Source organism: Bos grunniens, chromosome 27, assembly GCF_055505025.1.
Source record: "Bos grunniens cultivar Pamir isolate PY7600 chromosome 27, Bosgru_T2T1.0, whole genome shotgun sequence".
NCBI lineage: Eukaryota > Metazoa > Chordata > Mammalia > Artiodactyla > Bovidae > Bos > Bos grunniens.
Genome location: NC_141191.1, coordinates 25,713,665 through 25,737,906, shown reverse-complemented (window position 1 = coordinate 25,737,906; position 24,242 = coordinate 25,713,665). Strand labels below are relative to the sequence as shown.

Here is a 24,242-nt window from a genome sequence, read left to right as displayed (position 1 = left end):
TGCAATTCATACAGCTGTCACAGTGATTTATTCAGGAAGGCTTCTCAAGGAAGTTAATTGATTTTCTGACAAGTAAAAATAAAGAAGTAAATAAAACTTTTGACATTTTTATTGGGATCATTTACATTCATCATGTAGAGGTGGTCGATCATAATAATTAAGAATACTAGCATTGAGGTTAGAACGAAATCATTTTAAGTCCCAGCCCATCATTTATTAGCTTTGAGCAAGTTATTTAACTTCTCTTGAGCTCAGTTTCCCCATTTGTTAAAAAACAAAGATAATAGTAATGATACTGTTGCCTTGGGCTCTCCTGAAGGTTACATAGTTAATGCATTGCTGTACTTTGTCCAATACCTGCTGCTGCTGCTGCTGCTAAGTCGCTTCAGTCGTGTCCGACTCTGTGCGACCCCACAGACGGCAGCCCACCAGGCCCCTCTGTCCCTGGGATTCTCCAGGCAAGAACACTGGAGTGGGTTGCCATTTCCTTCTCCAATACCTGGCATGTGCTAAATATTTTTTAAATGAATTTTTACAATGATGTTAACAGCAGGGTTTTGGGAGATTACTTAACAACGTGATATGTTGCACAAAGATACAATTTAAAATAAAAATGAATACAATACCCAATTTTGATTTTTAAAATATTAAATGGACTCACAGGCAGACAGGGAGGAAATGCACTACAGTGTTAAGGATAGTGTCCTGAAGTGGTACAGTTATGCATCTTTTTCATATAATTGTGAATTTTCAGATGTTTTTAGAGTTAACATTTATTTCATACATACTCTAATACCTCAAAAATTCCTTCCATCTCTTTATATGTACACACAACTGCTTTATTAACATGATGTGATTCTTTTATGTTATTTTCTCATGAAATCAAGAAAAATTCCCAGAGGAAATTCTTCGCTTTACTCTCATGTTAGAATAATCGGCCAGTAACATTAAAGTTTAACCTGCTGAGAAGCAAACAGTCCCTGCTCTAAGATTTTTTTCTCTCTCAGTCAATAGTAAAGAGCAAAGATATCTTTTCAAATCCTTGTTTTTCCCCTTCTTTCTCTAACATGTACCTGGATCCCAAATCATTTGGACTAATTTCAAATGATTTCTAAGATAAAATTTCACTGAACGGTTGAACGTGACAATCAGACACACAGAACTCTAGAACTCCAAGCCATTTCAGACTTTCTTTAAAGCTGGAACTAAAATATACTGAATGTTCAATATGCTGTAGTTTATGAATTTAGATGTAAATAGAATTTTTGGAAAAGAGTTCATTTTTATTCTCACGTAAGACGCCTTTCTCTCTTGCATGAACATTTCTTCAGTCAAGTTAGCCCATGGGTAAAGAAAATTATTTTAACGTGGACTCAGTTTGGATATAGGAAAATTGTGCCTGGCACTTCTCTTAAATTGTTCTCTTCACATTAGACTGATTTGATTTCCTATCAGATAGAACTGAGCTCACGAGGGATGGCTATGTATATTACATTACCATGCCTGTATGTGGCCAGAACAGTAAGTGCAAAAGAACTTTGGCCTTCGGGAATGGAAGAGCCACTATCCAAAATGATGGACGAGTTTGCTCCCGCAATAACAGAGAATGTTTGGGCCAAGGGCTTTCCCACCTGTCTAACTGGCAATGACTTCAACCTCTGGGCCAGTTCACTTGTAATCCTCCCCGTAGGAAGGCATTTTTTTCTGTTTTGTTATTCTTGTTAGGTGATGATTGTTCATTTTCCTTTTAAATAAGAAAACAAAACAGGGACTTCCCTGGTGGTCCAGTGGCTAAGACTGTGCCTTCCAATGCAGGAGTGCAGGTTTGATTCCTAGTCAGGGAGTCAAGTTCCCACATGCCTCGTGGCCAAAAAATCAAAACACAAAACAGAAACAATAGTGTAACAAATGCAATAAAGACATTAAAAGTTTTCCACAAAAGTTAAAAAAAAAATCTTTAAAAAAGGAAAAAATAATTTGCAAAACCCAACATACCCTTTTTCTGGCCTCCTGTGGCTTTTCTGATTGCTCAGTTGAATTTTTTTAATGCTTTTAGTTACCTCCCTACTCATTATCTTATTTCCTTTTTGTTTCGCATGTTAAAGAGGAAAAGGAAGAACAAATTCCAAGTGAGCAGGTATGAGCCCAGTCTTACTCAAGCCACAGATGCTGTTTTCTCTGATGATCTGCACACAGATTCCTCATAGTCTTTAGGTTATACTCCTTGCTCAGCCAACTGTTTTGAATAACAAGGTGAAACCGATTTTTGCAGCCCTTTCTCATGGTGGCTCAGCAGTAAAGAATCTGCCTGCATTGCAGGAGACCATCTACAGTGCAGGAGACTCAGGTTCAATCCCAGGGTTGGGAAGATGCCCTGGGGAAGGAAATGGCAACCCACGCCAGTATTCTGGCCTGGGAAATCCTAGGGACAAAGAGGCCTGATGGGCTACTGTCCATAGTTTTGCAAGACCTGGACACAACTTAGCAACTAAACCACTGAACCAATACCCTGCTCTGGTCTCAGCCAACTGCCTTGAATAATGGGTGAAACTGATCTTTGCAGCTCTTCCTCATGTTAGTGTATATCTTTGCTTGACTGCTATTTCCAAAAACAATCAGTTGCTTTTCCATAATACAAAAGATGAAACCAACTGGAGAAGGAAGGAGAAACCAGCATGGCAAAGGCTGTGTTGTAAAAATATCAGCCTCATTCTTTGTCCAAACGCCTGAAGAGACTTTGTGTTCTACCGTTTCTCAACACCCTTTGTCAACAACACATCAAATAATCCCATGGTTCTTGGGAAGGGACTGTGGGTGCCTGGGAAGCATGATCTCCCATCTTATGTGTGGATTCCTTCTGAAAAGGTCGGCGATAAATCAGAGGGCCTCTTTGTCCGTCTATCCAGATACAAAGAACTGTACCTGTTAAAAGGAGCTGGGTTCCAGGCAGCTCAAACTCCAGAAATATCTTGCTCTTGTTGAGTCTAAATGTGCTGGCCTGTAACTTGCCTTTGCTGGCCCAAGTCTGCCCTCTGGAGCCCCTTGAAATAAATCTCCTTCCTCTTTCATCTTGCAAGTTCTTCCTAAATTCTTCCTGTGAATTAAATAGAAGCTAGTACCACCTATGAGCTCCTCATCCGATCCTTTTAAATTCAGATTGGAAAATAGGAAGCTCTTATTCAGCCTTAAGATCATAAACGGGTAAGATAAACAAGGTACCAAGTGTGAAAGTGTGAGTCCCTCACTCCTGCCCGATTCTTTACGACCCCATGGAGGTATAACTTGGTTCCCTAAATTTTCAGGTGAATCATCTAAGACCCAGAGATCTTGGTTGAGATCGGGGTCAAAGAACTCTGGTCATTGTAATTCTGGTGGTAGGACTGTGGGAGAGCAGTATTGTCTTGCTTGTTCTCAGAAGATAAAACACCGTGATGTGACAATTACAAGTGATTTTCCAACAACTTTTGTTATTGTACAGTTTTCTGCAACTATTTTACATCAAGTTGACTTCTAGTAATGTGGGTGGGTGGGTGCTCAGTCACTTTAGTCTGACCCTCTGTGACTCCACAGACCATGGTCTGCCAGGCTCCTCTGTCCATGGGATTTCCTGGGCAAGAATACTGGAGTGGGTTGCCATGCCCTCCTCCAGGGGTTCTTCCTGACCCAGGGATTGAACCTGGGACTCCTGCATCTCCTGCACTGCAGGCGAATTCTTTATCACTGAGCCACCAGGGAAGCCATGTATTAGGACCTAATCTTAATTACTAATTTAGTCTAAATTTTAAAAAAAAGTTTTAACCCCACAAGAGAGTTCCAAAATTATCATCAAGGAAAAATAAAAACCACTTTAAAATTCACCTTCCATCTTCCCCAGAATATCTAATCTTTGGCAACTGCATATACACACGTAAGTGCACACATAAGCACGTGTGCACACGCGTGCAAGCACACACACACAATGAATCTACATCTCCATTTTTCCTAGAGTCGACATTCAGATAAACTCAAGATCACCATTAACAATAGGTAGATGTAATCAAGATGTTTACCCAGGGGGTTGACATTTGACTGTACCTAACAACTGCTAAGTCGCTTCAGTCATGTCTGACTCTGTGTGACCCCATGGACGGCAGCCCACTGGGGTTACCCCGGTCCCTGGGATTCTCCAGGCAAGAACACTGGAGTGGGTTGCCATTTCCTTCTCTAATGCATGGAAGTGAAAAGTGAAAGTGAAGTTGCTCAGTCGTGTCCGACTCTTAGTGACCCCATGGACTGCAGCCTACCAAGCTCCTCCGTCCATGGGATTCTCCAGGCAAGAGTACTGGAGTGGGGTGCCATTGCCTTCTCCAAGCAGAACATAAATACAACAAGTAATCTAAGCACAGTACAAGATGGGGCACATATGGCTGCGTCTTTAACATAGCCATGAGCAGCTTTCCGGTATGGAAACAGTGTGGTAATTGTGACTTCTATATTTAAAACAACTGGACTTAAACTGCGGCACCAGAGTATTTAAAATAATATTAAAGGAAAGAAACAAGAGGGCCTTTCATATGTTAATACTACTTCTCACATACTTGATTAGTGTTAATAACAGCAGGGAAGCACAATCCATAAAATCCATGAGGACAGACTGTGGCTACAAATAGAAATATGCTTTGCTATGAAACTGCATATCATCCCCTTCTCTTTAAAAAAATATATAGAAGAATGTTACAGTGAAAATTGTATCACTCAGAGAAAATCACTATTATCATTTTGGTATACTTACACAGTATTTTTCCTGTACACATATGTGAACATATGATTTACCTAACCTAAAATCTATTCAAAATGCTTTTTAACTTAACATTTTATTGTATTTCCAGGTCATTAAATTTATCTTCAAAATCGTGTCTCTGTATTTTTCTACATGCTAAATGTTCTAGTTTTTATATGACACATTTTCTGTTGTTTGAACTTTACTTTTTATTTTTTTACTCTTTATTTTCCTACCATGAAAATAAGGTCACTTTCCCACTCCATATCTATTTGAGGCTGAAAACAAACAATAGATTAAAAAAATCAGACTTGAGATTCTGTGTCTTTTTTTCAAAAGTGCTTCTTTGAAAAAGAATTACATAGTAGCATTGCTGCTGCTGCTGCTAAGTCGCTTCAGTCCTGTCTGACTCTGTGTGACCCCGTAGACGGCAGCCCATCAGGCTCCCCCGTCCCTGGGATTCTCCAGGCAAAAACGCTGGAGTGGGTTGCCATTTCCTTCTCCAATGCGTGAAAGTGAAGTCGCTCAGTTGTGTCCGACTCTAGCGACCCCATGAACTGCAGCCTACCAGGCTCCTCCGTCCATAGGATTTTCTAGGCAAAAGTACTGGAGTGGGTTGCCATCGCCTTCTCCGTAGTAGCACTACAAAAAAAAAAAATGATAAAATAAACTAGGAGACATGTGTCACTTACTGTTCCAGTGAAAGACTGATTCCCAAAAATGACAGGATCACAAGCAAAAGATGTTAAAAAGCAACACAGCAGAAATGAAAAGAAAGGGGATGCAGAAACAATGCTCACACAATTACAGAGATGGAGAGGAAGCAGGGAAATGACCCAGAGGGTGGAGGATGACACAGTTTCCAGCAGGGCAGAAAACACAAGGCTATTTTACTTCCTCAGCAAATGTTTTGAACTATACGGAAGGTGAAGGGGCTGATGCTGGTGAGAACAGTAAACTGTTCGTACATAGAAGAACTTCTGCCATAAAGAATGTTCTTGATAATGCTACTGGGATTACAAAAAATTCACCTGTCACCATGCTGACAAAGGAAACAGGATGCATTTAGAGAGAGACGATCCATGGATTTGCCGTAATGGAACAATAGCCAATAGCTTAAGCGACAGTGGGTTGTGATGAGTGTTTGTTGTTATTTTATTCAATACTTTGCAATATAGAAACATATCAAGTCACTTACATGTAAAAAATAGATGCATATGTTCATTCAACAAAAACTCTGAACACCTCCCCACATACAGCTCTGGGCTACATATTGAGGCTGAGTCGGCCAAATTCCTGCAAGGAGAGAGATTAGACACGTGAACTTTCATGACAGTCTGTACCTATCCTCCCTGGGACCGGTTTCAGTTTGGATGACATATTTCATTTTTGGTATCTGTGATTATTTGATTAATGTTTGTCATCTCACCTTTGTATTACGAGGGTAGGAATTTTATCTGTTTTGCTCACCACTGTTTTCCTAGCATAGTGCCTGGCACATAATAGATGTTCAATGAATATTTGTTGAAAAAAAAATGAACAAATACTTTCAAAAGTTGGTGATAAGTGTTATAGGAGGTACATAGATAAAGACCACTAAAGTCTCAGGACAGGGTGATTAGTTCCAGATAAAAGCTAAAAGTTTTCAAAGAAGAGATGGTTTTGAAAGTCAGGACATGGAATTAAACAATATAATCACATAGGTGAGAAGGAATAGGACATAAACAAGTAAAATAGAAACAGTTAGAAGGGAGGGAAGTAGGTAAATACAAGTATTGCAAAGATTGATGGTAGATGGTGGCTGCCAGTGGGATACGGAGGGCCAGGAGAAGCAGAGTTTGTGAAACCAGGGCAGTGGGAGGATGGGATTGATAGAGAAATGCAAAGAGAAGCTGGATGAGGTCATGGAGGGCACAGGACCTCAGATTCAAATGTACTGCGGTCACTCTGCAGGGGATGTCAAGCAAGCTGCTGGCAATATGGGTTGGGAGGTTTATGCAAAGACCAGCTCTTGAGACACCTTCACAGAGATTCTGCTTGCAGTCATCAAAATGGATGAGGCTGTCCAGGGAAAGAAGATAGAGAAAAGCAGAGAACCAGGACAGGTGCTTGAGAAAGACTGAGATTTTTGGTAGTGTTATTTTTTACATAGTTCAGGAAAAGGGAGAGGCCCATAAAACCCATATATATGTGCAGTTTTGTCTCCCGCTGCCCTTTTAGACACGACTGAAGTGACTTAGCAGCAGCAGCAAGGAACATGGGCGGAGGAGCCTGGTAGGCTGCAGTCCAGGGGGTCGCTAAGAGTCAGACACAACTGAGCGGCTTCACTTTCACTTTTCACTTTCATGCATTGGAGAAGGAAATGGCAACCCACTCCAGTGTTCTTGCCTGGAGAATCCCAGGGACGGTGGAGGTCTATGGGGTCGCACAGAGTCAGACACGACTGAAGCAATTTAGCAGCAGTAGCAGCAGCAAGGAATACCCGAGTATCCAGTATGGAGCCCTCGTCCAAGGACACAATGCAGCTCTAACTCTACTGAATGGAAACAAAAATGAGCAGTGGCACTTCTGTGGGCTGGCATTCTGGGCAAGAAGAACATGTACCATCAGACTCATGATTCTTCCCCTTTTAAATGCCAAACGGAGTTTATATAAAAAGGAAATGTCAACTTGATTACCCTTGGGCATTAAGACAGAGATGCCCAAGCAAAGTTTCCCAATATAGTAAGTCACTAGAAAACTATTCCAGAATCACAAACTGTATCTGCTGAGCTCCTCTTGGTACTGCCTTAAATAACATCATCGAGGTGTTATATGAGAGGTGTAGTTGGGTCCCCACAGAAAACCGTGCCTGGAAATACAACTCAACTCATCTCTGTCCCATGGGGTCAGGAGTGTCATACTCAAACACAAGGAGGGGCAGAACAGTTACTCAACATGTTATTTTTCCAATATCGGGTAGCCGCATTTTTAAGTCATAGGCCTCTGAAGATTAAGTTGTTGGACCAGGCGAAGGACCTGATAGAAAGTAGCTAGCCCTACTGTTACAGAAGCGGGGGACTGGGGAGGGAGGAATCTGTGTCCAACTTGCCGCAGAAACTTTCAACCTAAGTTCCATCCCTTCTTCTGACTGACGCTACTTGGATGGGTCTAGTCCGAAGGCCATGTGAGTGAAAAGATCTGGAGAGAGCGAGCAGCGGCACCTGGGACTGAATCCCTCTGATCTCCGGTTTTGCCAGATACCCAATGGGGACCTTTCGGTGGCAGAAGGTGGTTGCCAGGATCAAATGAGAAAAGACGCGCTGAAACGTCACGCTGCTGTCACCCAGGTACGGCGTTGCTGCGCTCCAGGTGTGCTCGCCTCGGCCTGGCCTCCCCACGGAGGACGGGCCGCGCCGGGAGACACCGACGAGAAGAGGCAGGAAGGTCACCCCGATCTCCCGGCCAGGCGGCGCGGCAGAGCCTCACTTCCCGGGCGCGTTCGGGCGGGGCGTTCCCAGGGGACCGGGCCGAGAGGCGGCACTCCCCGGGCTCCGCTCTGCGCCCGCCGCCGCCCTCCCGGCCCGGAGGCGCCGCTGACCCGGGTCCCCAGGCCGCCGGAGCTCGCGCGCCGCCCGGAGAGGTGAGGGCGGGTCGGGGAGGCGGGGACAGAGGTGGGGGCGGGGAGCCGCGTTGATCGTCCGGAGGCCCGCGAGCCCCGGGAAGCCCGCACCCGGGCCGCGGCTGGGGAGGCGTTGGCGGGGCGACGGCCCCCGGGCTCTGCCCCAGGCCTCCGGGGGCCGCGCCGCAACTTCTCTTTGGAAGCCCCGGGCGCGCGCGGGCGCGCGATGCCACTCGGCCACGCGCGTCCCCGGAGCCCGGCTCCCGCGCGCCCTCCGTCTATTTTGTTTTCCCCCCATCGCGTTCATTCTCACACTCTAAAGTAGGTCACCGGGTGGAAGTTACACCCGGCGCAGCCCCTGGCTTTGATGCAAAGGCAGCTTTTCCGCCTCGGCTCCGGGGAAGGGCGGGGGGTGCGAGAATGCATTGGAACTATTCGGTTTCGTAGTGCTGCCCGCCCCCATACCTCGCGGCCAGGACCAGCGACCGTGGCGTTGACCGTGGTCCGCAGAGGTGGGAGGCGGGGAGCCTCCCTTCCACCCTAGTTGGGCCGGCCCCGCTCCTGCCCTCCCCGCCTGGATCCGGAGGAGGGGGCGCGACAGGTCGCCTCCCGAGCTCTAGGGCGCCCGCGTCCCGGGTCTGACCGCCTGGGGTGAGTGCCTGCTCTTCCGCTGTCATTCCAGTCGCCGAGGGTGACCTGCTTACCTTGAAAACTTAGACGTGATCCGAACAGCGAAGCCTGACGTGCAGGAAGGGACTGCGGGGATGGGCTTCGGATGTGACAGCGGATAAATCAGAACCCGGAGCTGCAGGAGACCTGTTTCGTATCTAAAGGTGAAAAGTAATTTGTGTTTTCCTGGAGTACATGTGTATCTTTCCCTTTGGAAGCTATCACTTGGGAATTGATTTTTAACTAGCTGGAGGCAATAAACGAACATAACTTGAGGCCAGAAAGTTTGTCAGGGAATATTTTTTAGTTGATCTGGAAAAACTTATTGAAATAGTCCAAGCTGATGTCAAAAATACAGTTTAAGAAAGAATATCAAAACGGGATTGGCAGAATTTGTGTAGTATTTGCTCTAAATGTCCTTACATATTATTTGAGTTCTTCGTGATAAACATTCTAAGCGTGCGATGCATAGAAACAGGGTACGGTTGTGAACAACTACAGCACAGATGAATCTTTATATTGGTATGTCTGCATGCATTTAAATGTACACGGAGTATTTCCTGGGGGCGAAAAGCTAGAACACAGCTATGTCATTTGAGTTTAAGGTTACTGGCAATAATACAGGTTAACAGTTGGCTTTTAACTCCTTGTTTAAGGAGCTGAAGTACTATTATTCATGTGACTCATTAGCACAGCGAATCCTTGACATTTCTGACTGATGACCGGTTAATCTGTCTTGAAGTTTAGGAAGGAAAAATTGTAGGTTTTTCTGTCCTGACGCCCGGCTGGAAACGCAGTATGAAGGAGTCTCCAGGGATGGTGAGGGCTGCTCTAGAGTAGCTCAGAGGGAAAGATCATTTGAAGAGAATGAAAGCGACTCCCTGGTGGCCCCTGATTGCCCATAACTTCTTTTAAAGTGGACCTTGACAGGTTGGAAAGGATCTCCTCACCAAGGAAACTGCTCCAGAGAACTGCTTTCTTAATGCATTCGGTCAGGTTTGAGAGGCGGGTTCTCTATAGACCCTTCTCTTAGTTCAAAAGAAATCCTTTTTCTAGGAAGATTCAATTAATGAAATGATGTTCTTTGGAAATACTTTGTCCTTTTGTGTGTCTGTCTTCGTATAGCAAAAGCATCAAGGTTTTAATAAGATTTTACTTACTGGAGGGATGGGAAATGAAAAATGCTATGTTCTCATGGTTAACTCTGCCTTAAAGCAGAGGGGCAGTGGTGGGGGGAGGGGTGCTTTCCCAATACATCTTAACCCTCTGTGTACCTATATCTTCTAAAGCCAAATCCTAAGGGGATTAACAGGACTGTAAAGAAGGTATTAATACTTTCAGTATTTCTGATAGGTGGATACGGGGATATTTATATGCATTCCACTTGTAAAGAATTCACATGCGCCTTTAGAGAACGTGTGTCCAGAATCTGAGACACATTATGATGGACAATTATCAGCACTACCTCGAGGAAGGCAGAGGGCCAGACAAGCTTGGCAATAAACAGGACCTCCGTGCTGAGGAAGAAATGCAACTAAATCCTGTGTTTACTGCATGTTGATGTTCCGATTCGTATTTTAAATGGGAGCTGAATCAGCTCTCACTGTGATTTAGCCCTTCTATGAAGTATCGTTGCGATTAAGCTGTCAGCACTTGCCTGTGCAGTCTTATGCTTTTAAGCGTAGATAAATTAGGACGCGTTCTGAGGAGAGTGGCAGGAAGGGATGAAGACTGTGTGGTGATTTACTTAAAGACAGACAGAAGGAACTAAATATGGAGGCTGATTCTGGTGCAGCTTAGTTGGTGGTCAGGCTGGAAGTGTGGGTGTGCTAATCGACCCACCGAACGTCCCTTCGCCTGTGTGATTCTCCTTTCTTGATGTCATCAGACAGCCTGAACCTCTAGCTAAGAAGTGTCCTAGAGGAGTTGCACCATTCACTTTAGGTACTCACTTTCCAAACAGAGAAACACTTGGAGTTTGAGCTCCATCACCTGGACTGAATTGCCACATTTCCTCATCTGTGAAATGGGAATAATATTTCGTAACTAAGGTGGTGCGTGCATGCATGCTAAGTTGCTTCAGTGGTGTCTGCCTCTTTGCAACCCTATGGACTGTAGCCCGTCAAGCTCCTCTGTCTGTGGGATTCTCCAGGCAAGAATACTGGAGTGGGTTGCCATGCCCTCTCTTGGGGATCTTCCCGACCCAGGGATCAAACCTGCATCTCTTATGTCTCCTGCAATGGCAGGTGGGTTCTTTAGCACTAGCACTACCTGGGAAGCCCAACTAAGGTGGTAGTCGGGAGCAAATGGAATAACTGGTGTAAAATGCACATTGTGAGCTGTCTTACAAGAAAGAGAAATGGGTTAAATCTCATCTCCTAGGGCTGCAGAGGGGTTGCTGTGTAATTGATGGTAGAACTCAATATTTGGGTGACTCATTCTCCTGTCCTGGTTAACTTATTATACTTTTGTACAATACACTACAGGGTACAATAGACTCTTAGTAATCAGTGTTTGGGGGGGAATTAGAGGCTTATACTGTCAAGCCTGTATCTCCTCCCCCATGGACAGACCACCGGCTTATCTAGCTGAATGAAGTTATGTGTGGTGATTCTGAGAGGTAATGATGAGATAGCAGGGAGAGGAAGGAGATGAAATTCTAAAATCAAATTTAAATCTTTTATAAACTAGCTTCTGTTAATGCCATTAAAGTGTGGTTCTCATAAAACGATAAGAGTCCATAGTTTTCCCCTGGGCAGGTACATACTTAGAAATGGAGTAGTTGGGGCTGAAGCAGCAATATGACTCATGCAGGGTTTTATTTGTTGAGCATCCCTAAGTCACCTGAGACACCATGCTAAAGCCTTCAGGATGCAAGAAAAGCAGATGTAACCCCTCCTGGAAGCATGGCTGCTGGTACTACACAGGTAAACCTATCGTTATACCTGTGCTGAGTGCTATGCAGGAAACACGTCAAGGGAGGAGACAGGGAATTTGACCCGTGGAGGGAGGGAGGTCAGGAACGTGTGCTTTAGGAAGTGATATTGGGGTTGGGAAGGATTAAAGCCCAGTGAACAACACCTGCAGAGACTCTGTGTGCTTCCTGTGTGCAGGTTTCCTGATGAGGAGAGAGCGAGCAGCAGAGAGAACAGATATCTTTGCCGAGGGGGGGCAGTGGTGTGGGAGCGGGGCTTGAACAGCAAGCTGGGCTGGGAGACACGCTTGCTTTTCTTTTACATTAAGAATTACATCTCCATAGAATCTTAATTGTTTTGTGTAAACAGCTTAGGATTTGTTTTTCTTACAGATCACTCTACTGAATTATAAAAAACATACTGACAATCTTTTTTTTTTAAGCTGCCCAGAGCCTAAGCCAATATTTACCATAATTGACTAGTTTGTCAACTCTTTGCATTATTAACTGTCTGACTTTAAAGCCATCTGGATTCATTTCCTTTTTAAAAATCTAATAGATTTTTGTTTAGAATACATATTTTGTATATTTTCAGCTGCATGCATGCGGGCTCAGTCATGTCCAACTCCTTGCAATTCCATGGACTCTAATTTCCAGCTACTAGACTTCTTTTTATCTATCTATCAAGAGAAAGAACACTATGTATAGATGGACTTGCCAGGTGGCGCTAGTGGTAAAGAAGCTGGCTGCCAGGGCAGGAGATTTGAGATATGGTTTCTATCCCTGGATCTGGAAGATCCCCTGGAAGAGGACACGGTAACCCACTCCAATATTCTTGCCTGGAGAATATATGGACAGAGGAGCCCAGCGGGCTTCAGTCCATGGCGTCACAAAGAGCTGGACACGACTGAAGTGACTTAGCACGCACACGTGTATAGGATAGCTGGAAATAAACAAAATATATGTATTTATCCAGTTTGAATCTACCTATTCAAGAGCTGATGGATTCACTTGATTTCTCCTGTGGAAAGCGCCCCTGCATCTGCATCTGAGACCCCGTGAGCCCAGCTCTGTGACACTAACAGGTCGGACTGGGCAGTGCCACCCAGGCCAGGTCACGTGAGGAAGCTGGCAGAGAACTGTCACCAGTGCCTGGTTTTATTTGGTTTTTTATTTCCTCTTCTCTTCTCTCTTCCCTTCTTTTTCCTTCCTCTCTCCCCTCTTGTTATTTTTCCTTTCATGTTTTTCTTTTTTCCTTTTTCTCCAAAATGTCTCATGACTATTTCTAAGCCTTTATGCTGTGGCCTCATCCTTGGGCCCTAAGAGTGGTGCCCAGATTTGGGGAGTTCTTGGTGGCAGGGCCTGTGACTTCTCCCTGGTCCTTAAGGAGTCACTGTGGAGGTCATTTTCCCTTTCGTGGTTCTCTCCAGGCTTTACCTGCTGTCCTGGGCACTGAAGGCTGTCCTCTTTCCTTTCTCTTGTTTTAATATCATGGTGCAGATAAGAGAAACTATCCCAGCTATTTTAAGCAGAAAGGGGTTTCATATGGGAAGTAGGTGCTCACAGGAAGGCTGGAAGGAAAGGCTGCTGCTGCTTAGAGAGGAGAGGCTGCAGGCTGGACTGGAGGGGTGAGCCCCAGATAGCTCCACGGAACTGGCGTCCTAGGGTTGCTGCCATCATCGCCCAAGTCCGGAGGCTGGAAATTGGAGCTGCTGCCTGAGCTGCTGACATCAGAGCTCACTCTCTGAGCTGTGTTCAGTGATCAGAGAAGCTGCTACAAAGCACCACTCCACGCAGGAAGCTAGTAACAGAACCTGGTTACCAAGGACAGAAACAGAACATCTTCCTTAGATACCCTCTACCTCGCTTCTCATCCAGGTCCTCTCACTTGTCAGAACCTAAGCTGTGCCCAGAACCCTGGCTGCAAGGGACTCTGGGAAATGTAGCTGATGGTTCTCCAGCCTAGAGACAGAGGAAGGCACACCTGGAGGAGACCAGAATGGATGCTGTGTCACACTCCATTTCCAAAGCTTACTGGAAACAGATTTCATCAGAGACTTAGCTAGAATATTTCATTCAAAGCAGAGAGATGATATATTGTAAGAATCAAAAAAGGATCCAGTTGCTAACCAATTTGCATTTCAAGCAGATGGATGTTACAGTCATTACAGATGAAATTGCTAGAAAAAGCATCAAGCAAATAAATCACTAAAATTCCTAAGGACCTACCCTTTCCTGTGGTGGTTCTATTTGAATATGAAATAATCTTCTTTTGTTTCTGTTTTGTAATTGAGGTAAAATATCAAGAAAATGATTTTTAAAAGCTCCTCCCCACTCAAGTTCCAGAAAGCCTATCTACTTAATGAATAGCAATACAAAGGAGGAACTAGGGTTTGATCAGGGATATAATAGCTTCTGGAAGACTGGTTCTTTCATTAAATGAATTATCTGTGTGGCTGTGTTTCTATTGAATCTTTCTTTGCTCTGGAACTTTAATTTTTTTTTTCCTTAGAGGATTAAATAGAGAAATGTCCTGTTAATTGGAGATTAAAATAAGAGTAGGCTTGAATTCACTCTAATTACTTATTTCATACTCTAAGTCTTGTCAGATTTTTTTTTTGAGTTATTAAAGTAAATATGATTGAAAGTGAAAGTCACTCAATCATGTCCAACTCTTTGTGACCCCATGAACTTATATACAGTCCATGGAATTCTCCAGGCAAGAATACTGGAGTGGGTAGCCTTTCCCTTCTTCAGGGAATCTTCCCAACCCAAGGATCAAACCCAGGTCTCCCACATTGCTGGAAGATTCTTTACCAGCTGAGCCACAAGGAAAGCCCAAGAATACTGGAGTGGGTAGCCTATCCCTTCTCCAACAGATCTTCCCAACCCAGGAATTGAACTGGGGCCTCCTGCATTGCAGGCAGATTCTTCATCAACTGAGCTATCAGGGAAACCCTGATTTGAAGATCAAATATGATTCGGTCTTTATAATTCCTAAGTAACACATTATCATTTATTTGTACTCAGAAATTATATTATCACATCTAGGAATTAAGTCTTGATTATTGAATGAAATCATTTTATATTTGCTTCTGATATTTGAACCTTAAAATTAGAGAAGAGTAGCTGAGGGAAATGGAGTTACTTAGTGAATTTGTTAGTCTAATACATATATAATTTCTAATTGATTTTCATGTCTCAAAAGGTGAGAGTTCATTCAGAGATCTGCTCTGGTAGGTAATGAAAGAATTTAAATGCAGAATTATAAACGCTGCCTGGGATAAACCACACTATCATATTATACATCCAGTGGTGACAGCAAGAGTTTAGCCACTCGGCCCCTCGTCACCATAAATAAACACATCAAAATAAAAACAGTACTCTTTCTCTGTAAACGCAGCTTCAGGACAAATGCATTCTCTTCCACAGTGAGCCCCCATCTAAGCCCATTTAGAGTATATTCTCAGGGAGGAGCTGGTTGAATCTAACCTTAATCGGATTCACTGTGAGGAACAGTAAGTGGTATTCACCTTTGTAAGTTACAGTAACACACAAATGACCTAATTCCAGCTTTCCCCCACCCTCCTCTTTTTCTCTCTCATTCCTATTTGAGTAAATATTCAAGAGAAAAACCTGGTTTTTTCCTCCCTCTGGGCTATAAGCATGATGAGTTCTTGTCTAGCTATATGGAGCTTAAAGATTAAGTTGTAGGACACAACTCTGTTGTTTTTTTTTTAAGATTGAAAATCAAAATGGTCTTTTGATTTGCCAAGTGTATTATAGAGCAGAAGAACATCCAAGTCTTAAATCACTGGTTAGATCACTGATGTGCCAAATTGAATCAGGGATGTGGGAAGAGAGACCATGGGGTTGTGATACATTTTTTAAGGCAAAATTTATATGACACACCCACAACTAACATCATACTAAACATTGAAAACGGAAGGCTGTCCCTCTGAGATCAGGAACAAGGATGCACACTCTCACCACACTTATTCAACATGGTATTGAAGAGAATTAGGCAAGAAAAATAAATAAAAAGCATCCAAATTGAAAAGGAAGAACTGTCACTATTTGAAGATGACATGATTTTATATACAGAAAATCCTAATGACCCCACCACAAACTATTAGAAATAATAAACTATTAGAAGTAAAGCCTCAGGGTGCAAAGTCAATACATAAAATTGGATTTTGCATTTCTATACACTAGTAACAAACTAATATTAGTATTATGTGCTGCCAAAGGGCACACTAACAACACACTAGCAGAAAGAGAAATTGAGAAAACAATCCCATTTATAGTCACAACAAAAAGAATAATATCATCTAGCAAGGAAGTGAAAGACTTGTACCCTGAAAACTATAAGACATTACTGAAAGAAATCAAAAGAAGACAAAAAAACCCTGAAAAATATTAGATGCTCATGGATTGGAAGAATTAAAATTGTTAAAATTTACATATCATCTAAAACAATCTACAGGTTAAGTTCAATACCTATCAAAATTTCAACATTTTTCATAGAAATAGAACCAAAACCCCTTAAATGTATTTAGAGCCACAAAAGATCCCAAATAAGCAATCCTGAGAAGAAAAGAGTAAAGCTGGGTTTGATTTTAAATTATACTATAAAATTATACTGCCTGACTTTAAATTATACTATAGAAACATAGTAGTAAAAACAGCATGGTATTGGCAGAAAAATAGACACACAGATCAATGGAACAGAATTGAGAGCCCAGAAAGAAACCTACACACATATGGACAATTAATTTATGGCAAAAGAGCAAAGAACATACAAGGAGAAAGGATAGTCTCTTCAATAAATGTTCTTGGAAAAACCAGACAGCCACATGCAAAAGAATGAAATCATACTAGTCTTAAACCATACACAAATAGAAACTCAAATTGGATTAAAGACTTGATGTAAGACCTGAAACCATACACCTACTAGAAGAAAACACAGGCAGTATTCTCTTTGCAGTTGGTCTTAGTAATGTCTTTCTGGACATGTCTCCTCAGGCAAGGGGAACAAAATCAGCCATGAAACAAATGGGACGACATGAAACTAAGAAGCCTCTTCCCAGCAGAAGGAACCAGTAACAAAATGAAAAGACAGCCTAACAAGTGGGAGAAGATATTTGCATATCGTGTATCAAGTAAGGGGCTAATATCTAAACAAAATACCAAAAACTTCTACAACTCAACAATAAAAAGCCAGACAACCCAATTAAAACACAGGCAGAGGAGCTGAATAGACATTCTCCCAGAGAAGACATGCAGATGGCCAAGAGGCACATGACAATATATTTAATATCACAAATTATCAGGGAAATGCAAATCAAAGCCACAATGAGGTATCACCTCATGGCGATTAGAATGCTGCTGCTAAGTCGCTTCAGTCGTGTCCGACTCTGTGAGACCCCATAGACGGCAGCCCACCAGGCTCCCCCATCCCTGGGATTCTCCAGGCAAGAACACTGCCATTTCCTTCTCCAATGCATGAAAATGAAAAGTGAAAGTGAAGTTGCTCAGTCATGTCCGACTCTAGCGACCCCATGGACTTCAGCCTACCAGGCTCCTCCGTCCATGGGATTTTCCAGGCAACAGTACTGGAGTGGGGTGCCATTGCCTTCTCCAGGCCATTAGAATGGCTATTACCAAAAACACAAGAAATAGCAAGTGTTGGAAAGGCTGTGGAGAAAAGAAGCCCACATATACTGTTGGTGGGAATGTAAACCAGTGCAATCACTTACAGAAAACAATATGAAGATCCTTCAAAAAATTAAGAATAGAACTACCATATGATCCAGTAATTCCACTCCTGGATATTTACTTAAAGAAACAAAAACACTAATTATAAAAGATATATACACCATCACGTTCATTGTACTACTTACAACGGCTAATACATGGAAACAAAGGCCCACTCTGTCTATGGATGGATGGACAAAGAAGGTGTGGTTTATGTACATAACGGAATATCGCTTAGCCATAAAAAGATGCAATCTTCCATTTACTACAACACTGACCCTGAACATATTATGGTAAGTGGAATAAGTCAGATGGAGAAAGACAAATACCATGTATTTTCACTCTTACGTGGAATATAGAACAAAACAAAATAAACGAACAAACCAAAATTTAAAAACCACAAACAAACATACAGGTACAGAGAACAGAGAAGTGGTTATGGAGTGGGTGATGGGAAACTAAACTTTTAGCGGTGAGCACACTGCAGTGTAGACAGAAGTCAAAATATAATGCTGCACATGTGCAATGTATATAATGTTACAAACCAGGATTACCTCAATTAAAAAAAAAAGAGGCTTTTAGTGTTTAAAGCAGTAAAGAGTTCGTGAGAATGGAGGGCTGCTTTTGGTACTTCAGTCATTGTTCGGCAAGTAATCAGTAATTTTTTTTAAATGTGAAGAGGGCCATCAAGGAAAGGGGAACCTCATTCTGATCAAGGATTTCAGTCCTATGACCACACGAAATTGAATTCAATTCCAAGAATTGGCTTGGAAGCAGATTTTACCCCAGAACCTCTAGCTGACAGCTCACCCTGGCTGATTATCTTGGTCTCAGTCTTAACCATAGTAGGAGCGGAAAACTCAGCCATGTTGTGCCAAACACCTAACCAACAGAGTTATGAGCAAATAAATAAGTGTTGTTTTAAATTAAAAAATAAAAATACTGGAGACTGTAGCGTTCTCCAGGACACCTTGTTTATAATTAGAGTGATTCTAGAAAATGCAGGCATGTTCTAAATGTTAAGACGTTTTAAAACGAAGATGGCAATACAATGATTTATGCGATCACAAAATAGAACCAGGGTGATCATGTGACTTACTGTTCAACCTGGGGCACTTCTGAGAGCAAAGAGCGGGGGCACTGCGGGTAGATGGTATTATATTGTGCTTCATTTTATTCCACTTTGTGGATTTTGTCTTGCCTACAAATTGAAGGTTGGAAGTAGCCCTGCATCGAGCAAGTTTATCAGTGCCATTTCTCCAACACCATGTGTTCACCTTGTGTCACTTTTTGGTAATTCTCACACTATTTCACACTTTTTCATTGTTATTATATTTGCTATGTTGATCTGTGATCAGTGATCTTTGATGTTAACTACTGCAAAAAGATTAAGACTCATTGAACGCTGAGATGACAGTTGGCATTTTTAGCAATAAAGTATTTTTTAATTAAGGTACATACATTTTTTATACATAATGCTGTCGCACACTTATAGACTACAGTATATTACAAACATAACTTTTATTGTAACGGGAACCAAAATTTCACGTTCTTCACTTTATTGCCATATTTGCTTTATTGCGGTGGTCTGGAACCGAACCCACAGTATTTTCAAGGTCTGCCTGTATTAATGAGTGCCCTGGGGAAAAGAAGCGTGGGTGGGGACTGCCCCAGCAAGCTTGGACTTAAGATCTCACCCAAGATTAAGTGTTGTGTAGCATTATTGCATTAATTGTAATAGTGACTTTCATAAAACTTACCATTTTAACCATTTTTAAGTCTGTAATTCAGTGGCATTAAGTACGTTCATACTGCTGTGCAATCATCATCGTTCATCTCCAGAATGTTTATCATCTTACAAAACTGAAACTACACCTATTAAACAGCAACTCCTCATTTACCTCTCCTCCCAGCTCCTGGCAACCACTGTTTCTACTTCCTGTTTCTATGAGTTTGACTACTCTGCTGCTGCTGCTGCTGCTAAGTCACTTCAGTCGTATCCGACTCTGTGCAACCCCATAGACGGCAGCCCACCAGGCTCCCCTGTCCCTGGGATTCTCCAGGCAAGAACACTGGAGTGGGTTGCCATTTCCTTCTCCAATGCAGGAAAGGGAAAAGTGAAAGTGAAGTCACTCAGTCGTGTCCGACTCTTAGTGACCCCATGGACTGCAGCCCACCAGGCTCCTCCATCCATGGGATTTTCCAGGCAAGAGTACTGGAGTGGGGTGCCATCGACTACTCTAGGTACCTTATATTAGTGGGATCACACAGTATTTGTCCTTGTGTGACTGCCTTATTTCACTTAGCAAAATATACATTGATGTTGTGGCATATATCAGAGTTGTACTTCTTTTTAAGGCTGAAGAGTATTTTTCTGTGGGTTTCCCTGTGGCTCGGTGGTACAGAATCTGCCTGCCAATGAAGGAGACGCGTGTTCGATTCCTGGGTTGGAAGATCCCCTGGAAGAGGAAATGGCAACCCACTCCAGTATTCTTGCCTGGAGAATCCCACAGACAGGAGTCTGGAGGTCCATGGGGTGGCAATAGAGTTGGACACGGCTGAGCGACTAAACAACACAAGTATTCTTCTGTATGTATATACACATTATGTTAATTCATTCATGTCTAAGTGGATACTTGAGTCGCTTCCACCTTTGGCAGCTGTGAATAATACTGCTATGGACATGGGTGTGCAAATATCTCCACAAGCCCTTGCTTCCAGTTCTTTGGGGTATATATCCACCATATCAATTTTTAAATGAAGTTAAAAATGGAAGGGGAAAAGAACATTATTTCCCATCAGGATTTTTTTCATTATACTTCTCCAGCATCACACTTTGTTGGGCGGAAGTCCAGCACTGTCTCTGCAGAATTCATCAGAGAAAGGAATCTGGGATCATCTAAACAAGCTGCCTGCTGATAAAAGCACCCAGGGTCTCGAAGTCCATCCTCACACAAGGAAGCTAGCTCTTCTGTTACAACTGTCATAATGCGCTGACCACAGATGTTTTTAAGAGAAAAGGCGTGGCATCTAGAATGGAGTCAGGGAACAGCCTCCAGCAGCACAAGAACCAGGGGATCGACAGCATGAGATCAAACAGAACTAGTCCACGTGACCAAAAACATAACACAGGGGACATGAACTTCCTGGAAACAGGCAACAAACCAACAGCCACCTGTTGGCTTGGAAGGTGAGATGAAACGAGACAGGTAGCAGAATGTGGTCCTTCTACATAAAGAGAAAAATATGCTTCCTTTGGCTGTGGAAGTAGGTAATAATGTCAAGTTAGGGGGCTTGAGATGGACATGTACACATTGCTTTATTTAAAATGTATAACCAACAAGGTCTCACTGTATAGCACATGGAATTCTGCTCAATGTTATGTGGCAGCCTGGATGGGAGGGGCGTTTGGGGGTCAAGGGACACATGTAAATGTAAGGCTGCATTCCTTCACTGCTCACCTGAAACCATCACAACATTATTAATCAGCCATGTGCTGTGCTTAGTCGCTCAGTCGTGTCCAACTCTTTGAGACCCCATGGACTGTAGCCCACCAGTGCTCCTCTACCCATGGGGATTCTCCAGCCAAGAATACTAGCCGAGTGGGTAACCTATCCCTACTCCAGGGGATCTTCCCAACCCAGAAATGGAACCAGGATCTCCTGCATTGCAGGCAGATTCTTTACCAGCTGAGCTCCCAGGGAAGCCCTGATTCATCACCTATACCCCAATACAAAATAAGAAAGTTAAAAACAAAAAACAAAACCCGATGCATCTGATCTCAACTTATTAGTCCCTTTACAGAAATTGTTGTTATTTACTCGCTCAGTCATGTCTTGACTCTTTTGAGACCCCATGGACTGTAGCCCGCCAGGCTCCTTTGTCTTGGGGGTTCTCCATATAAGAATCCTGGAGTAGGTTGCCATTTCCTTCTCCAGGGGATCTTCCTGACCCAGGGATCAAACCCGCGTCTCCTGCACTGGCAGGGAGATTCTTTACCATCTGAGCCACCAGGGAAGACCTTTATGGAAATAGAAGCGTTAAAATATGACCCTTCATTTGAAAAATTTTAACTTGGTTTCCATTGGGGGTTTATAGATCTGGACAGTAATACTGACATGTCTGGAACAAACAAGAAATTGCCGCATTTGCTGGGTGGGAATTGCTCCCTCTCTTGAAGTCTCATTGGCAGATACCAGCCTTCTGTGAAGTCAACCAAGAAATCTCATTCATCTGTTATAGCAGACTTGAAGAAACTTAATAAACTTTTGGTGATCAGTAGTAACTGAGCTTCAGAAAATACATCTACAGAAGTTACCTTCCAGCCAGAGATGATAGCTGAGAGCCCAACAGGTGTTAAGGAGCATTGAGAAAAGAGACTCAAAGTGAATATCTCATGGGCACCAAAAATGAACAGCATCCACAAGTCGGCTTGCATTAGACCGCACTTGTATTGCTGAGTACCAAAAAATTATCAGGCAAATCCACACAAAAACCTGCACACACATGTTTATAACGCAAACATCCCAAATTCACAAATAATCCAGAAGTCCTCCAATAGGTGGATGGATAAGCTGTTCATACAGTGCTATACTAGTCATAGTTGCTGCTGTCGTGTTTTTTTTTTTTTTTTTGGCTGCAGCATGCACAACTTCCCTGACCAGGAATCAAACCCACGCTCCTTCCATTGGTGGTGTGGAGTCTTAACCACTGGGCCACCAGGGAAGTCCTGGAATATTATTCCATGATGAAGATATCTATGGAGCTACAGTAAGACATGGAGAAGGAACTTTAAGTGCATAATTGCTAAGTCAATAAACCAGGCTGAAAAGGCTAAATTCTATATATAATCCCAATTTTTTGACATCTGGGAACAACTACAAAGACAGTAAAAAGATCAGGGGTTTTTGGTGGGGAAAAAGAGGTGAATTAAGTGGACACAGAGGGTTTATGGCAGTGAAACTATTCTGCATGGTGTGTGGGTAATTGTGGATACATGACATTTGCATGTGGCAAAACCCACAGTACACAACAATACAAACTGTGAAGTCTACTACCTACTATGGACACTTAATAATGCATCACGATTTGCTCATCAGTTGTAGCCAAAGTTCCACACCAATGCATGCTGTTAATTTTTAAATTACCTAAATATTAAAAGAAATGTATTAATAGGTACTTCATGTGCTAGAGAAATGTAGACAATGTTACCTTCAGTAGGCCAGGAAACGGCATGTCAGGGAACATGGCTCAATTGAGGGAAATTAATAAATGAGAGCATTGCTGTCATTCCAGGCCCAGCTGAAACATTTCACAAGTGGCACTCACCCTAGGCACTGACATTTCACCCAAGCTCTTAGGAGATGAGGAGGATGTACTCAGTGAGACTTCTGAGCAAACTACTTCTTGCCATCCAGTTGAATATGGGTTAAAGAGTAGGACCAGAGCCCAGAGAATCCACTGACAGACAGGCCTGAAACCAGAGAAAAGGCTGCTTTTGAAGCTGTTAAGGCCATTCATCATCAAGGCCCTCCAACCTTCTACCATTAATTTTTCCTCCTGCAGACACTGCCTGGATTCTCCACTCTGGCTTTCCTTTGCAGGAAGCTCTTGAGGCTTTGCATCTAGTTGGCAGAAATGCAGACCTACCTTTTCTTGTTTTGCGAGCCAAGAATGTTATATTCCCACATGACCATGAAAAATTGGGCCAGACAATCTGCCATTCCCTTAAAAAAGCTACACAGACACACGTGCACATTCCTATGTATGCAGGAGATGTTTAAACCTCCAAGTGGAATGTTCAGCCAGATATTTTTAAAGTCATTTATGTTAGGTAATCTGTCTATTTTACTTGTTAAACTTTAGGCCTTTTGAGATGCAGTGGAAGTATGCGCATACAGGAGATGTTTATTCTCATTAAGATGATTATATTTTGGATATGTTGATGGTTTTATGTATAACATACCACTTTAGGATGACAGCAAATGTTCAGAAAGCAGAAGTTACTAGGAATCCCACTGTAAGTGCTGTTAAAAACAGAAAACTGCATTGTAGGCAAGGTACACCCTGTGGACTCAACTGTCAAGTTACAAAGTTTTAACCACATAGTTTGCTGCTCTGAATGATACCCAGGGTTTTGTGTATTATGATTTGTCCATTAAAAAAAAGGAAATTGAAGGATAATGGAATAATTTTTAAAATGAAGGAAAACTATGTATTTCGACACAGAAAATTTTCTTACAGGTAATAGTAATCATTAAAGCATTTATTCAGGTTATTGAATACTTTGTGTATCAATTACTTTAGTTAAAGCTGTGACTACTTTAGTTAGACCTTGGATTTATTTAAACTAGACCACAGTGTGGCAGGGTAGACCCCTGCACTTGCAGAATTAGTACAGGAAGGTTTTAGTCATTCAGAAACATAATTATATAGTTTTCTTTTATTTACACATTGGCTCTCAAGTATTTATAACGGCGTGCATTCTCACTGTGACCCAGAGCTTAAATAAACTTCACTCCACAGCTGACATTTCCCTCGCC

The 24,242-nt window shown here is 42.6% G+C and overlaps 1 protein-coding gene and 1 long non-coding RNA gene across 6 annotated transcripts in view; one reads left to right on the top strand and one right to left on the bottom strand.

Moving 5' to 3' along the window:
* Positions 1–4,943: 4,943 nt before the first annotated feature.
* On the bottom strand, positions 4,944–9,188 carry LOC147343659 (uncharacterized). The gene is made up of 3 exons (XR_015156338.1): positions 9,065–9,188; positions 5,958–6,055; positions 4,944–5,401 (listed from the first exon to the last, which is right to left on the bottom strand). It is a non-coding gene; the product is annotated as an uncharacterized LOC147343659 (long non-coding RNA).
* The window catches only part of TRMT9B (tRNA methyltransferase 9B (putative)), a 69,254-nt gene continuing 53,250 nt past the window's right edge, over positions 8,239–24,242 (top strand). For 2 of the 5 annotated variants that reach the window (XM_086380740.1, XM_086380739.1), the window contains exons 1-2: positions 8,239–8,381; positions 9,043–9,193. The gene's annotated coding sequence lies outside the window, so the exon portion shown is untranslated. Of the gene's footprint in view, positions 8,382–8,541; positions 8,682–9,042; positions 9,194–24,242 lie in introns of those variants that run through there. The other 3 variants (XM_086380742.1, XM_086380741.1, XM_086380743.1) reach the window with 2 other exon arrangements.